The sequence below is a fragment of the Pseudophryne corroboree genome, chromosome 5 (assembly GCF_028390025.1).
Source record: "Pseudophryne corroboree isolate aPseCor3 chromosome 5, aPseCor3.hap2, whole genome shotgun sequence".
Classification (NCBI taxonomy): domain Eukaryota; kingdom Metazoa; phylum Chordata; class Amphibia; order Anura; family Myobatrachidae; genus Pseudophryne; species Pseudophryne corroboree.
The window spans coordinates 559,000,829-559,014,758 of record NC_086448.1 but is presented as its reverse complement, the minus strand read 5'-3'; positions in this window follow the sequence as shown (position 1 = coordinate 559,014,758).

The following is a 13,930-nucleotide window of genomic DNA, read 5'->3' as shown; positions in this document are numbered from 1 at the left end:
CTTTGAAAAAATGGGGAGATGTTTAAGTGATTCATTGGCGGACTGGAGGAACTTGGAAGGAGTGCAGGAGAGGTGGGAAGAACTGAAAAGTGCAATACTAAGTGAAACAGACCTTTGTATCAAAAGGGTTAGGAAAAGCACCAGGAAAAGGAAGCCAGTGTGGTTCACAAAAGAAGTATCAACTAGTGTGAAAGCAAAAAAGATGGCTTTTAGGAAATACAAACAGACTCAAAATACTAATGACAAAGAGGTGTATCTTGACAGACGGAAGGATGCTAAGAAAGTGATCAGACGTGCAAAGGCAGAAGCTGAGGAGAAAATGGCCCAGTCAGTAGATAAAGGGGGCAACACTTTTTTTTAAGTATATAAGTGAAAGGAGAAAATCAAATGGAGGAATAATAAGACTTAAGACAGAGAGTGAACATTTGGTGGAGGGAGACAAGGCAATAGCAGATCACCTAAATAATTATTTTTTCTCAGTATTTACCACAGAAGAAGGGATGGGGCCACAGTTAAGTTGCAAGGACATTCATAAAAATAAGGTAGATAAAAGTTCATTTACAGAGGAGGTCCTAACAGAACTTTCACAACTAAAAGTGGACAAATCAATGGGACCAGATGGGATAAACCCAAGGATACTCAAAGAGCTAATAGATGCTGGTTACACCTTTAACAGAATTATTTAACCAGTCAGTAAATACAGGTGCTATTCCAGAGGACTGGAAAAGAGCAAATGTAGTTCCACTGCACAAAAGTGGAAGCAAGGAAGAAGCAAGTAGCTACAGAACAGTAAGCCTTACATCAGTAGTAGGGAACGTAATGGAAAAACTAATAAAAGAAAGAGTTGTGGAATATCTTAAATCAAACAACTTACAGGATCCAAAACAGCATGGATTTACTGGTGGGTGATCATGTCAAACTAATCTTATTGAATTTTTTTGACTCTGTGACGAAAATAATAGATCAAGGGGGAGCTGTAGATGTAGCATATCTAGACTTTAGTAAGGTATTTGACACTGTCCCACATCGCAGACTGCTAACTAAACTGGAAAGCGTAGGGGTGGATTATAAAACAGTTAAATGGATAAGAACCTGGTTGCAGGATAGGAAACAGACAGTTGTAGTTAATGGAGTGCAATCTATGGAGGGAAATGTTACCAGTGGAGTACCCCAGGGATCTGTACTTGGTCCAGTTCTCTTTAATATCTTTGTTGGTGACATTGCAGATGGTATTGAAGGGAAGGTATGCCTTTTTGCAGATGATACAAAGATATGCAACAGGGTAGACACCCCGGGAGGGGTAAAACAAATAATTGATGACCTAGGTAGGCTTGAGAAATGGTCAAGAATGTGGCAACTACAGTTTAATGCAAAAAAATGCAAAATCATGCACTTGGGTCTCAAAAACCCAAAGGCTAACTATAGTATCAAGGGTACTATATTGGAAACTACTGAGGAGGAAAGAGATTTAGGAGTCACTATTTCAAGTGACTTCAAGGCAGGAAAGCAATGCAACAAAGCAATGAGAAAGGCAAGTCAGATGCTTGGTTGCATAGGGAGAGGAATCAGTAGCAGGAAAAAAGAAGTGATAATGCCACTGTATAGGTCATTGGTGCGGCTCCATCTGGAATACTGTGTCCAGTTCTGGAGACCATACTGTACCTCCAGAAGGATATAAATACATTAGAGAGTGTACAAAGAAGGGCAACTAAAATGGTGCATGGCCTACATCCCAAAACTTACCCGGAAAGGCTAAAAGATCTTAACATGTATAGTTTGGAGGAGGGAAAGAGGGATATGATAGAAACCTTTAAATATATCAAGGGTCTTAACAAAGTTCAGGAGGGAAACATTCTTCAAAGGAAGAGAAATATTAGAACTCGAGGACATACACTGAGACTGGAGGGGGGGAGGTTCAGGGGAAATTTAAGGAAAAATTACTTCACAGAAAGGGTAGTGGATAAGTGGAATAGCCTCCCATCAGAGGTGGTAGAGGCTAAGACTGTAGAGTAATTTAAACATGCTTGGGATAGGCATATGAATATTCTTACAAAGAATTAAGGTTAAAAAAGGGTTGAGATTGCCTAATGGATTAAAAAAAGGGGCAGACTAGATGGGCCAAGTGGATCTTATCTGCCGTCAAAATCTATGTTTCTATGTTTCTATGTTAATGCGCATGCGTGTCAGACAACAACAACGGCCATCGCCGGTCAGCAATGGAATGGTGCAAAAAATCTGATCGCACGGGCGTTCGCAAGGTGATTGACAGGAAGAGGCCACTTGTGGGTGGCAACTGAGCGTTTACATGGAGTGTCCGGAAAAACGCAAGCGTTACCAAGCATTTTCACTTTTCAGGGAGGGTGTCTGACATCAGTTCCGGCCCCAATCAGCCTGATGTGATTGCACTGGAGGAGTAAGTCCTGGGTTGCACGCAGACTGCACAAAGTGGATTTTCGTAGCTCAGCTACACATAGGATCACATACTTGCACAGCGAATTTACACTCCCCCTGGAGCAGGCTACTATCTTATCGCAAAACAGCAAAGTCAGCAGCCCAGCGATCACATCTGAATTAGGCCCACAGATCATAAAAGCATGCTGCTTTTACATATGTTAACAGAGCCGCTGCGTATAAAGACACAGTGGCTGTAGCTAAAGCTTTCATTCTTGAATCTGGCCCTAGATTCAGAAGTATAGAGTAGAGGGGCATTAGTACCAGCTTATCGGTTTAAAAAAACACTTACATTTACAGAGTACTGCAGCATTCCCATTAGAGCCCTTGGATAGATCGGTCAAGGGCGCATCCAAGAGCAGTATGCCTTTGTTTTTTATTTTGACTTCTTCCACTGCACCCATGGCTCCATTTTTCGTTCCAGGTGGGGTTCTTCTGTGAAGATAAAGTATACACATATTAATAAAATATATAAGAAAATATGAGGTTTTTAATGTGTTTATTATGGCCATCATAGTTTTTTTTATCCATCCTTTCTATTTTATTACAGTTGGTGCACTCTGCTTTTCAAAAGCTGAATCAAATATCTAGTAAAGGACTCAAGTAAAGAACTCATGCAGTCAAACATCTGAATAAAATGTGACAAAAAACAATTTTTTACAGATTACTAATGTTTCCACAGAGCAAAGCAGGTTCCATCTGCCGCAGTCATTTCACTAGCTTTGTTATTACCTATAATATATGTTTCCATTGGTTCAAGGCAAAAAAGTCAGCAAATGATTAATTTTGAAACAATGGGGCAGATGTATTAACCTGGAGACGGCATAAGAAAGTGATAAACCAGTGATAAGTGCAAGGTGATAAATGCACCAGCCAATCAGCTCCCATATGTAAATTAACAGTTAGGATCTGATTGGCTGGTGCGTTATCACCTTGCACATATCACTGGTTTATCACTTCCTTATGCCATCTCCAGGTTAATACATCTGCCCCAATATTAGTTCTTGCTTTGTGAAAGGGGAATTCCCATAGATAAGCTTTTATTCTGTCAAATTCAGCAAATGGTAGTAGCTTAAACTGACACAACAACTGTCCAATAACAGCGTTAGTGTCATTTGTGGTATTTGTAAAAAGCTTAGTGATAGCAAACATTGGGGCAGATGTATTAACCTGGAGAAGGCATAAGGAAGTGATAAACCAGTGATAAATGCAAGGTGATAAACACACCAGCCAATCAGCTCCTATATGTAAATTAACAGTTAGGAGCTGATTGGCTGGTGCATTATCACGCTGCACTTAACACTGCTTTATCACTGGTTTATCACTTCCTTATGAATTTTCCAGGTTAATACATCTACCCCATTGGGGTAGATGTATTAACCTGTAAAAGGCATAAGGAAGTGATAAAGCAGTGTTGAGTGCGAGGTGATAATGCACCAGCTAATCAGCTCCTAACTGTTAATTTACATATGGGAGCTGATAGGCTAGTGTGTTTATCACCTTGCACATATCACTGGTTTATCACTTCCTTATGCCTTCTCCAGGTTAATACATCTCCTCCGTTAACCTTTAAGTGCAAATCAAGTTATATTGATTTAAAAGGCTCATAAATGTTGATTTTACATGAACTTTAAAGGTGAAATGGTCAATAATTAATAAAGAATCTTGTTTTTTTTTTTTGGGGGGGGGGGGGGGGGGCTGTATTGTCTTATTGAAAATGAATGTTATATTATTCTAATTACTTTCTAAAATATTTTTGAAGACATGTGACTGTGCCCTACAGGTCCCAGATATTCAATGCTTTCATATTCAAATGGAGCAATAGATTACCTTCCAACTCATCCTAGATTTGTAAACATATACCCCTTTCCCACTACTGCAATAACCTGGGTCATGGTTCAGTGTAAAAGGGTCCTTGAAAAATAATCCAGGTCCAGTGAACCAGGAAACCGGGTGAGGGTGCAGTGTAAACAGGTGACCCGGGTTATGCGATCCAGGTTATTCTTAAAAGCTGCTGATTGGTTGTACAGTATATGCAGGTGTGTGCCTCAAAGGAGTGTGAGTGACATGCAAGGAAGACACGGGTTCAGTGTAAATGTGGCAGACCGGAGAATAACCTGGGTCCAAGGTGCAGTTTAACAAGGGTCTGACCTGGGTTGCAACTGTGTCCGGAAACCTGGGTCAGACCGGGATTTTGGTGTAAAAGTGGTATTTATTTATTTAGGACAAAACACATTGGGCCTGATTCCAAGATGGATGTTGTTGCAACTGCTCTTGCGTCTGTTGCAGTAGTTACATCTGTGATAATATGCAAATGCTAGTATTAGTCCTCCCATTGTTTAGTAGCTTGCATCTATGTGCAAGGATTGAGATGCCCACCTTCAGCGTCTCTGCATAGTTTAATACTGCCGGTGATTGTTCATACACCACCATCTGTGAACCATCAAAACTTGTACCAGCCCTATGGCAGATGTAATGTGTGACTATGGCCTCTTTGGATTTGGCTGTGCATTTGGGAATGCAAATCCTCAGACACAGCAGCAGATCACATAAAGCTTGCAGGAGGTGTCTATTAACACAACGCCTCCTCTGGCATTAGCATATTTACAATAGCATATTTACACAGCAGCTGCATCCAAAGACTGCATTCATCTCTGAATCAGGGCCATAAGCAATCACTAGATTTAAACATAGAGGAGCATTAATAATATGATCAGCAATGACTACTGTATATCTTCATATGAATATTTAATCTCCATCTAAAATTTTTATCAACATTATTTTACAAGGCAGAAACAATCAGTATGATATGTTTCTGGCCAAAATGCAGGCCAGCGGACCAACATCAATTTGCTCATACTGTGTGCATGTAACACCCCGGGGTTGGCAGGTGTCTAAGTTGTTTGAAGAGGTAACACAGATGTTTAGTGACTAGGTGATTAACCATTTCCCTAAGATGTTTCCCCTTCCCCATACCTTGTTCCTTATATCGGGTTTAGAGAGATAGGATAGATTGGTACACAACAGTGATTCAGTGACAGCAATCTCCAACAGCAAGTTCTTTTATTAGACAAAACTATGGACTCCTGGATTCAGGATGGTAATTAGTTTACGACAAGAATAGGATAATCACAACGAGGATAATGGAAGAAAATGATTACAAGAAAATCACATTTAGCTACAGCTCACATTGCACTGGCACATTTAATAATTCAATGGTCTCAATCAATTTGATCACAGATATATGTATATTCCGCGAAAAACTGTACATTAAGAAAACAGTGAATAAGGTGATTAAGAATACAGTTTTTAATATTAATTTCTACTTTTCTAGATATCCCTTATACTCAAAAAATGTCCCAATCTTTACGGCAATTTACGTTGGAGCTTATAGATCCTACAGTGCCACAGTATTGCAGTGGTGAGTTACTGTGGTATAACTGGCCTTGATGCACAAGGGGTGGAGATCCTACAATGACACAGTATTGCAATGGTGAGTTACTGTGGTATAATAACTGGACTTGTTGCACAAGGGGTGGAGATCCTACAATGCCATAGTGTTGCAATCGGGCCTGTGGTATAACTGCACCTTTAGAAGAATGATTGATCCTGGGTTCAGTAAGTAAATGTCACTGCACTCCAATGTGGTATAAGGATGTAGGTAACAAAGGTGTCATAGAATCTCTAACAAGCAACTGTCTCTAGTAATTATCTCTTGGGATGTACAACTCAGTCTTTTACTCTCTAAAACAGCTGAATGTCTCTACAAAGTTCTTCTCATGAGTAGTGGGCCTAATTCAGACCTGATCGCTAGGATGTGTTTTTTGCATCCTTGCGATCAGGTAGTCGCCGCCTACAGGGGGAGAGGGAAATCGCTGTGCATAGGTGCGATCGCATGTGCAGGAGAGCTGCACAAACAGAAGTTTGTGCGGTCTCTGCACAGCCCAGGACTTACTCTTCCAGTGCGATGATCGGGGCCGGAGCTGATGTCAGAAACCCTCCCTTCAAACACATGGTCCCTCCTGTGTTTCTCTGGACACTGCTTAGAAATGGAAGAGGCCACAAATGGCCTCTTCCTGTCAGTCACTTTGCGATCGCCCGTGAGATCACTTTTCTCGCACATCCCGTGGCTGCCTGCCAATCCCCGTTGCTGTGGACTAATATGCCTGCGCATTGCGGTGCATACACATGCGCAGTTCAGACCTGATTGCAGGCTGTACGAAAATTTGGTGTCTGAATCAGGTCTGAATTAGGCCCAGTGTCTCTATCCTGGTTAGTAACTTAGTACTGTGCTTAAACGGGGGTCATGCTGTGTGATTCTCAGTCAAGTGTCTAGTAGCTTCCTTTTATTCCATATGTGTGTGGCAATGGACAATAGGACTTAGCACTCACCCTCCTGCAGACAGCAACAACAAACAGTCTCTGTTACTCACTTCAAACCCCACAGGTTATTTCAGTCTCTCCTGGAATCTGTCTCAGGTGTTTCAGCTCCCTCAAAATGCCTGTGGTGTCAGTGCCTCTGCATAGGCCTGGCGGTGTACGGTCCCCGGCTGCGACGTCTCACACTCGCTCTCCTGGTTCTCCACACTTGCAAAACCACTCCGCTGCCTTAACTCTGCAGTGCTGCTCTCCACTGCTCACGCGACCACCCGATGCTCCAAGTCAGCTCTCCAGCTCTGCTCCTTGCCACACATCCAGCTCCTTCAATGGCTTCTCTCCAACAACTGTGTCACTGCCCTCTTCTTCCCACAAGCCTCCGCTTGTTCTGTGTGTCCAATCGGATGCTGCAACTTCACATCTCAGAACATGTGACCAGGCTCTGTTCCAATCCATTAACTCCTGCTGTGCCAGTGAAACTTTCAAGGTTAGCAAACACTGTTTTCTTCCAATTAAAGGGGCATACACATCACAATGGTCTCCATGTTACCACATGAACTTAAACTATTTTATTCATGACAAAATGATCCTCCACTCTGTCCTTCATTAAACTGCTCCAGTTTGCATGCAATATCTTCTGACTGGCCATGCACAATGGCCCTCATTCCGAGTTGTTCGCTCTGTAATTTTCTTCGCATCGCAGCGATTTTCCGCTAATTGCGCATGCGCAATGTTCGCACTGCGACTGCGCCAAGTAAATTTGCTAAGAAGTTTGGTATTTTAATCACGGCATTACAAGGTTTTTTCTTCGTTCTGGTGATCGGAGTGTGATTGACAGGAAGTGGGTGTTTCTGGGCGGAAACTGGTCGTTTTATGGGTGTGTGTGAAAAAACACTGCCGTTTCTGGGAAAAACGCGGGAGTGGCTGGAGTAACGGGGGAGTGTCTGGGCGAACGCTGGGTGTGTTTGTGACGTCAAACCAGGAACGACAAGCACTGAACTGATCGCACTGGAAGAGTAAGTCTCGAGCTACTCAGAAACTGCACAGAAAAATCTTTTCGCAATATTGCGAAAACTTCGTTCTCAATTCTGCTAAGCTAAGATACACTCCCAGAGGGCGGCGGCTTAGCGTGTGTAATGCTGCGAAAAGCGGCTAGCGAGCGAACAACTCGGAATGAGGGCCAATGCCCGATATGCACAATATCAGTAATGTGTGGTGAATTGAGACAGGTGAGGCAGAGCCTTTCTTGTCATAATGACGTATACGTCAGAGTTTTGACTATATAAAGTACATGAAAAATACAAAGAATATATTAGAAATATCTTCTTTTTATTATTCTGACCATTTTTATAGTTAAAACTCTGGAGTCAAAAAACTATGGCCCTCATTCTGAGTTGTTCGCGAGTTGCTTTTGTACGCAGCGCAGGTATCAGGTAAAAAAAAAGGCAATTCTGCGCATGCGTATGGGGCACACTGCGCACGTGCATCGTGCTTTCACAAAAGCCGGTGTAGTTTTACACAAGCTCTTGCGGCGCTTTTCAGTCGCACTGCTGATCGTTGAGTGATTGACAGGAAGTGGGTGTTTCTGGGTGGTAACTGACCGTTTTCGGGGAGTGTGTGTAATAACGCAGGTTTGCCAGATAAAAACGCAGGAGTGGCTGGGGAAATGGGGGAGTGGCTGGCCGAACGCAGGGCGTGTTTGTGACGTCAAAACAGGAACTAAATAGTCTGAAGTGATCGCAAGATAGGAGTAGGTCTGCAGCTACTCTGAAACTGCACAATTTTTTTTGTAGTAGCACAGCTATCCTTTCGTTCGCACTTCTGCTAAGCTAAGATACACTCCCAGAGGGCGGCGGCTTAGCGTTTGCACTGCTGCTAAAAGCATCCTGCGAGCAATCAACTCGGAATGAGGGCCTGTGACAGGTGAGACAATGCCCAGATATCTCTGATGAAAACTCATTGTATGCAGTGTATACTGCTGCACCTGTGCGTAATGCCCACATGAACCCTTGGGCTCAAATAATGATTGTGTTTAAATTAGAGATGAGCGGGTTCGGTTTCTCTGAATCCGAACCCGCCCGAACTTCATGGTTTTTTTCACGGGTCCGAGCAGACTCGGATCCTCCCGCCTTGCTCGGTTAACCCAAGCGCGCCCGAACGTCATCATGACGCTGTCGGATTCTCGCGAGACTCGGATTCTATATAAGGAGCCGCGCGTCGCCGCCATTTTCACACGTGCATTGAGATTGATAGGGAGAGGACGTGGCTGGCGTCCTCTCCATTTAGATTAGAAGAGAGAGAGAGAGAGAGATTGACCTGATTTACTGGAGCTTAGGAGTACTGTAGAAGTGTAGAGAGTGCAGAGTTTACTAGTGACTGACCACAGTGACCACCAGACAGTGCAGTTTTATTTAATATATCCGTTCTCTGCCTGAAAAAAACGATACACACAGTGACTCAGTCACATACCATATCTGTGTGCACTGCTCAGCCCAGTGTGCTGCATCATCTATGTATATATATCTGACTGTGCTCAGCTCACACAGCTTATAATTGTGGGGGAGACTGGGGAGCACTGCAGTGCCAGTTATAGGTTATAGCAGGAGCCAGGAGTACATATTATATTAAAATTAAACAGTGCACACTTTTGCTGCAGGAGTGCCACTGCCAGTGTGACTGACCAGTGACCTGACCACACTGACCACCAGTATAGTTAGTAGTATACTATATTGTGATTGCCTGAAAAAGTTAAACACTCGTCGTGTGACTTCACTTGTGTGGTGTTTTTTTTTTATTCTATAAAAAACTCATTCTGCTGACAGACAGTGTCCAGCAGGTCCGTCATTATATAATATATACCTGTCCGGCTGCAGTAGTGATATATATATATTTTTTATATCATTATTTATCATCCAGTCGCAGCAGACACAGTACGGTAGTTCACGGCTGTAGCTACCTCTGTGTCGGCACTCGGCAGTCCATCCATAATTGTATACCACCTACCCGTGGTTTTTTTTTCTTTCTTCTTTATACATACATACTACTACATCTCTTTATCAACCAGTCTATATTAGCAGCAGACACAGTACAGTACGGTAGTCCACGGCTGTAGCTACCTCTGTGTCGGCACTCGGCAGTCCATCCATAATTGTATACCACCTACCCGTGGTTTTTTTTTCTTTCTTCTTTATACATACATACTACTACATCTCTTTATCAACCAGTCTATATTAGCAGCAGACACAGTACAGTACGGTAGTTCACGGCTGTAGCTACCTCTGTGTCGGCACTCGGCAGTCCGTCCATAATTGTATACCACCTACCCGAGGTTTTTTTTTCTTTCTTCTTTATACATACATACTACTACATCTCTTTATCAACCAGTCTATATTAGCAGCAGACACAGTACAGTACGGTAGTTCACGGCTGTAGCTACCTCTGTGTCGGCACTCGGCAGTCCGTCCATAATTGTATACCACCTACCCGTGGTTTTTTTTTCTTTCTTCTTTATACATACATACTACTACATCTCTTTATCAACCAGTCTATATTAGCAGCAGACACAGTACAGTACGGTAGTTCACGGCTGTAGCTACCTCTGTGTCGGCACTCGGCAGTCCGTCCATAATTGTATACCACCTACCCGAGGTTTTTTTTTCTTTCTTCTTTATACATACATACTACTACATCTCTTTATCAACCAGTCTATATTAGCAGCAGACACAGTACAGTACGGTAGTCCACGGCTGTAGCTACCTCTGTGTCGGCACTCGGCAGTCCGTCCATAATTGTATACCACCTACCCGTGGTTTTTTTTTCTTTCTTCTTTATACATACACACTACTACATCTCTTTATCAACCAGTCTATATTAGCAGCAGACACAGTACAGTACGGTAGTCCACGGCTGTAGCTACCTCTGTGTCGGCACTCGGCAGTCCGTCCATAATTGTATACCACCTACCCGAGGTTTTTTTTTCTTTCTTCTTTATACATACATACTACTACATCTCTTTATCAACCAGTCTATATTAGCAGCAGACACAGTACAGTACGGTAGTCCACGGCTGTAGCTACCTCTGTGTCGGCACTCGGCAGTCCGTCCATAATTGTATACCACCTACCCGTGGTTTTTTTTTCTTTCTTCTTTATACATACATACTACTACATCTCTTTATCAACCAGTCTATATTAGCAGCAGACACAGTACAGTACGGTAGTTCACGGCTGTAGCTACCTCTGTGTCGGCACTCGGCAGTCCGTCCATAATTGTATACCACCTACCCGAGGTTTTTTTTTCTTTCTTCTTTATACATACATACTACTACATCTCTTTATCAACCAGTCTATATTAGCAGCAGACACAGTACAGTACGGTAGTTCACGGCTGTAGCTACCTCTGTGTCGGCACTCGGCAGTCCGTCCATAATTGTATACTAGTATCCATCCATCTCCATTGTTTACCTGAGGTGCCTTTTAGTTGTGCCTATTAAAATATGGAGAACAAAAATGTTGAGGTTCCAAAATTAGGGAAAGATCAAGATCCACTTCCACCTCGTGCTGAAGCTGCTGCCACTAGTCATGGCCGAGACGATGAAATGCCAGCAACGTCGTCTGCCAAGGCCGATGCCCAATGTCATAGTACAGAGCATGTCAAATCCAAAACACCAAATATCAGTAAAAAAAGGACTCCAAAACCTAAAATAAAATTGTCGGAGGAGAAGCGTAAACTTGCCAATATGCCATTTACCACACGGAGTGGCAAGGAACGGCTGAGGCCCTGGCCTATGTTCATGGCTAGTGGTTCAGCTTCACATGAGGATGGAGGCACTCAGCCTCTCGCTAGAAAAATGAAAAGACTCAAGCTGGCAAAAGCAGTAGCACCGCAAAGAACTGTGCGTTCTTCGAAATCCCAAATCCACAAGGAGAGTCCAATTGTGTCGGTTGCGATGCCTGACCTTCCCAACACTGGACGTGAAGAGCATGCGCCTTCCACCATTTGCACGCCCCCTGCAAGTGCTGGAAGGAGCACCCGCAGTCCAGTTCCTGATAGTCAGATTGAAGATGTCAGTGTTGAAGTACACCAGGATGAGGAGGATATGGGTGTTGCTGGCGCTGGGGAGGAAATTGACCAGGAGGATTCTGATGGTGAGGTGGTTTGTTTAAGTCAGGCACCCGGGGAGACACCTGTTGTCCGTGGGAGGAATATGGCCGTTGACATGCCTGGTGAAAATACCAAAAAAATCAGCTCTTCGGTGTGGAGGTATTTCAACAGAAATGCGGACGACAGGTGTCAAGCCGTGTGTTCCCTTTGTCAAGCTGTAATAAGTAGGGGTAAGGACGTTAACCACCTCGGAACATCCTCCCTTATACGTCACCTGCAGCGCATTCATAATAAGTCAGTGACAAGTTCAAAAACTTTGGGTGACAGCGGAAGCAGTCCACTGACCAGTAAATCCCTTCCTCTTGTAACCAAGCTCACGCAAACCACCCCACCAACTCCCTCAGTGTCAATTTCCTCCTTCCCCAGGAATGCCAATAGTCCTGCAGGCCATGTCACTGGCAATTCTGATGATTCCTCTCCTGCCTGGGATTCCTCCGATGCATCCTTGCGTGTAACGCCTACTGCTGCTGGCGCTGCTGTTGTTGCTGCTGGGAGTCGATGGTCATCCCAGAGGGGAAGTCGTAAGACCACTTTTACTACTTCCACCAAGCAATTGACTGTCCAACAGTCCTTTGCGAGGAAGATGAAATATCACAGCAGTCATCCTACTGCAAAGCGGATAACTGAGGCCTTGGCATCCTGGGTGGTGAGAAACGTGGTTCCGGTATCCATCATTACTGCAGAGCCAACTAGAGACTTGTTGGAGGTACTGTGTCCCCGGTACCAAATACCATCTAGGTTCCATTTCTCTAGGCAGGCGATACCGAAAATGTACACAGACCTCAGAAAAAGAGTCACCAGTGTCCTAAAAAATGCAGCTGTACCCAATGTCCACTTAACCACGGACATGTGGACAAGTGGAGCAGGGCAGGGTCAGGACTATATGACTGTGACAGCCCACTGGGTAGATGTATGGACTCCCGCCGCAAGAACAGCAGCGGCGGCACCAGTAGCAGCATCTCGCAAACGCCAACTCTTTCCTAGGCAGGCTACGCTTTGTATCACCGCTTTCCAGAATACGCACACAGCTGAAAACCTCTTACGGCAACTGAGGAAGATCATCGCGGAATGGCTTACCCTAATTGGACTCTCCTGTGGATTTGTGGCATCGGACAACGCCAGCAATATTGTGTGTGCATTAAATATGGGCAAATTCCAGCACGTCCCATGTTTTGCACATACCTTGAATTTGGTGGTGCAGAATTATTTAAAAAACGACAGGGGCGTGCAAGAGATGCTGTCGGTGGCCAGAAGAATTGCGGGACACTTTCGGCGTACAGGCACCACGTACAGAAGACTGGAGCACCACCAAAAACTACTGAACCTGCCCTGCCATCATCTGAAGCAAGAAGTGGTAACGAGGTGGAATTCAACCCTCTATATGCTTCAGAGGTTGGAGGAGCAGCAAAAGGCCATTCAAGCCTATACAATTGAGCACGATATAGGAGGTGGAATGCACCTGTCTCAAGCGCAGTGGAGAATGATTTCAACGTTGTGCAAGGTTCTGCTGCCCTTTGAACTTGCCACACGTGAAGTCAGTTCAGACACTGCCAGCCTGAGTCAGGTCATTCCCCTCATCAGGCTTTTGCAGAAGAAGCTGGAGACATTGAAGGAGGAGCTAACACGGAGCGATTCCGCTAGGCATGTGGGACTTGTGGATGGAGCCCTTAATTCGCTTAACAAGGATTCACGGGTGGTCAATCTGTTGAAATCAGAGCACTACATTTTGGCCACCATGCTCGATCCTAGATTTAAAGCCTACCTTGGATCTCTCTTTCCGGCAGACACAAGTCTGCTGGGGTTGAAAGACCTGTTGGTGAGAAAATTGTCAAGTCAAGCGGAACGCGACCTGTCAACATCTCCTCCTTCACATTCTCCCGCAACTGGGGGTGCGAGGAAAAGGCTCAGAATTCCGAGCCCACCCGCTGGCGGTGATGCA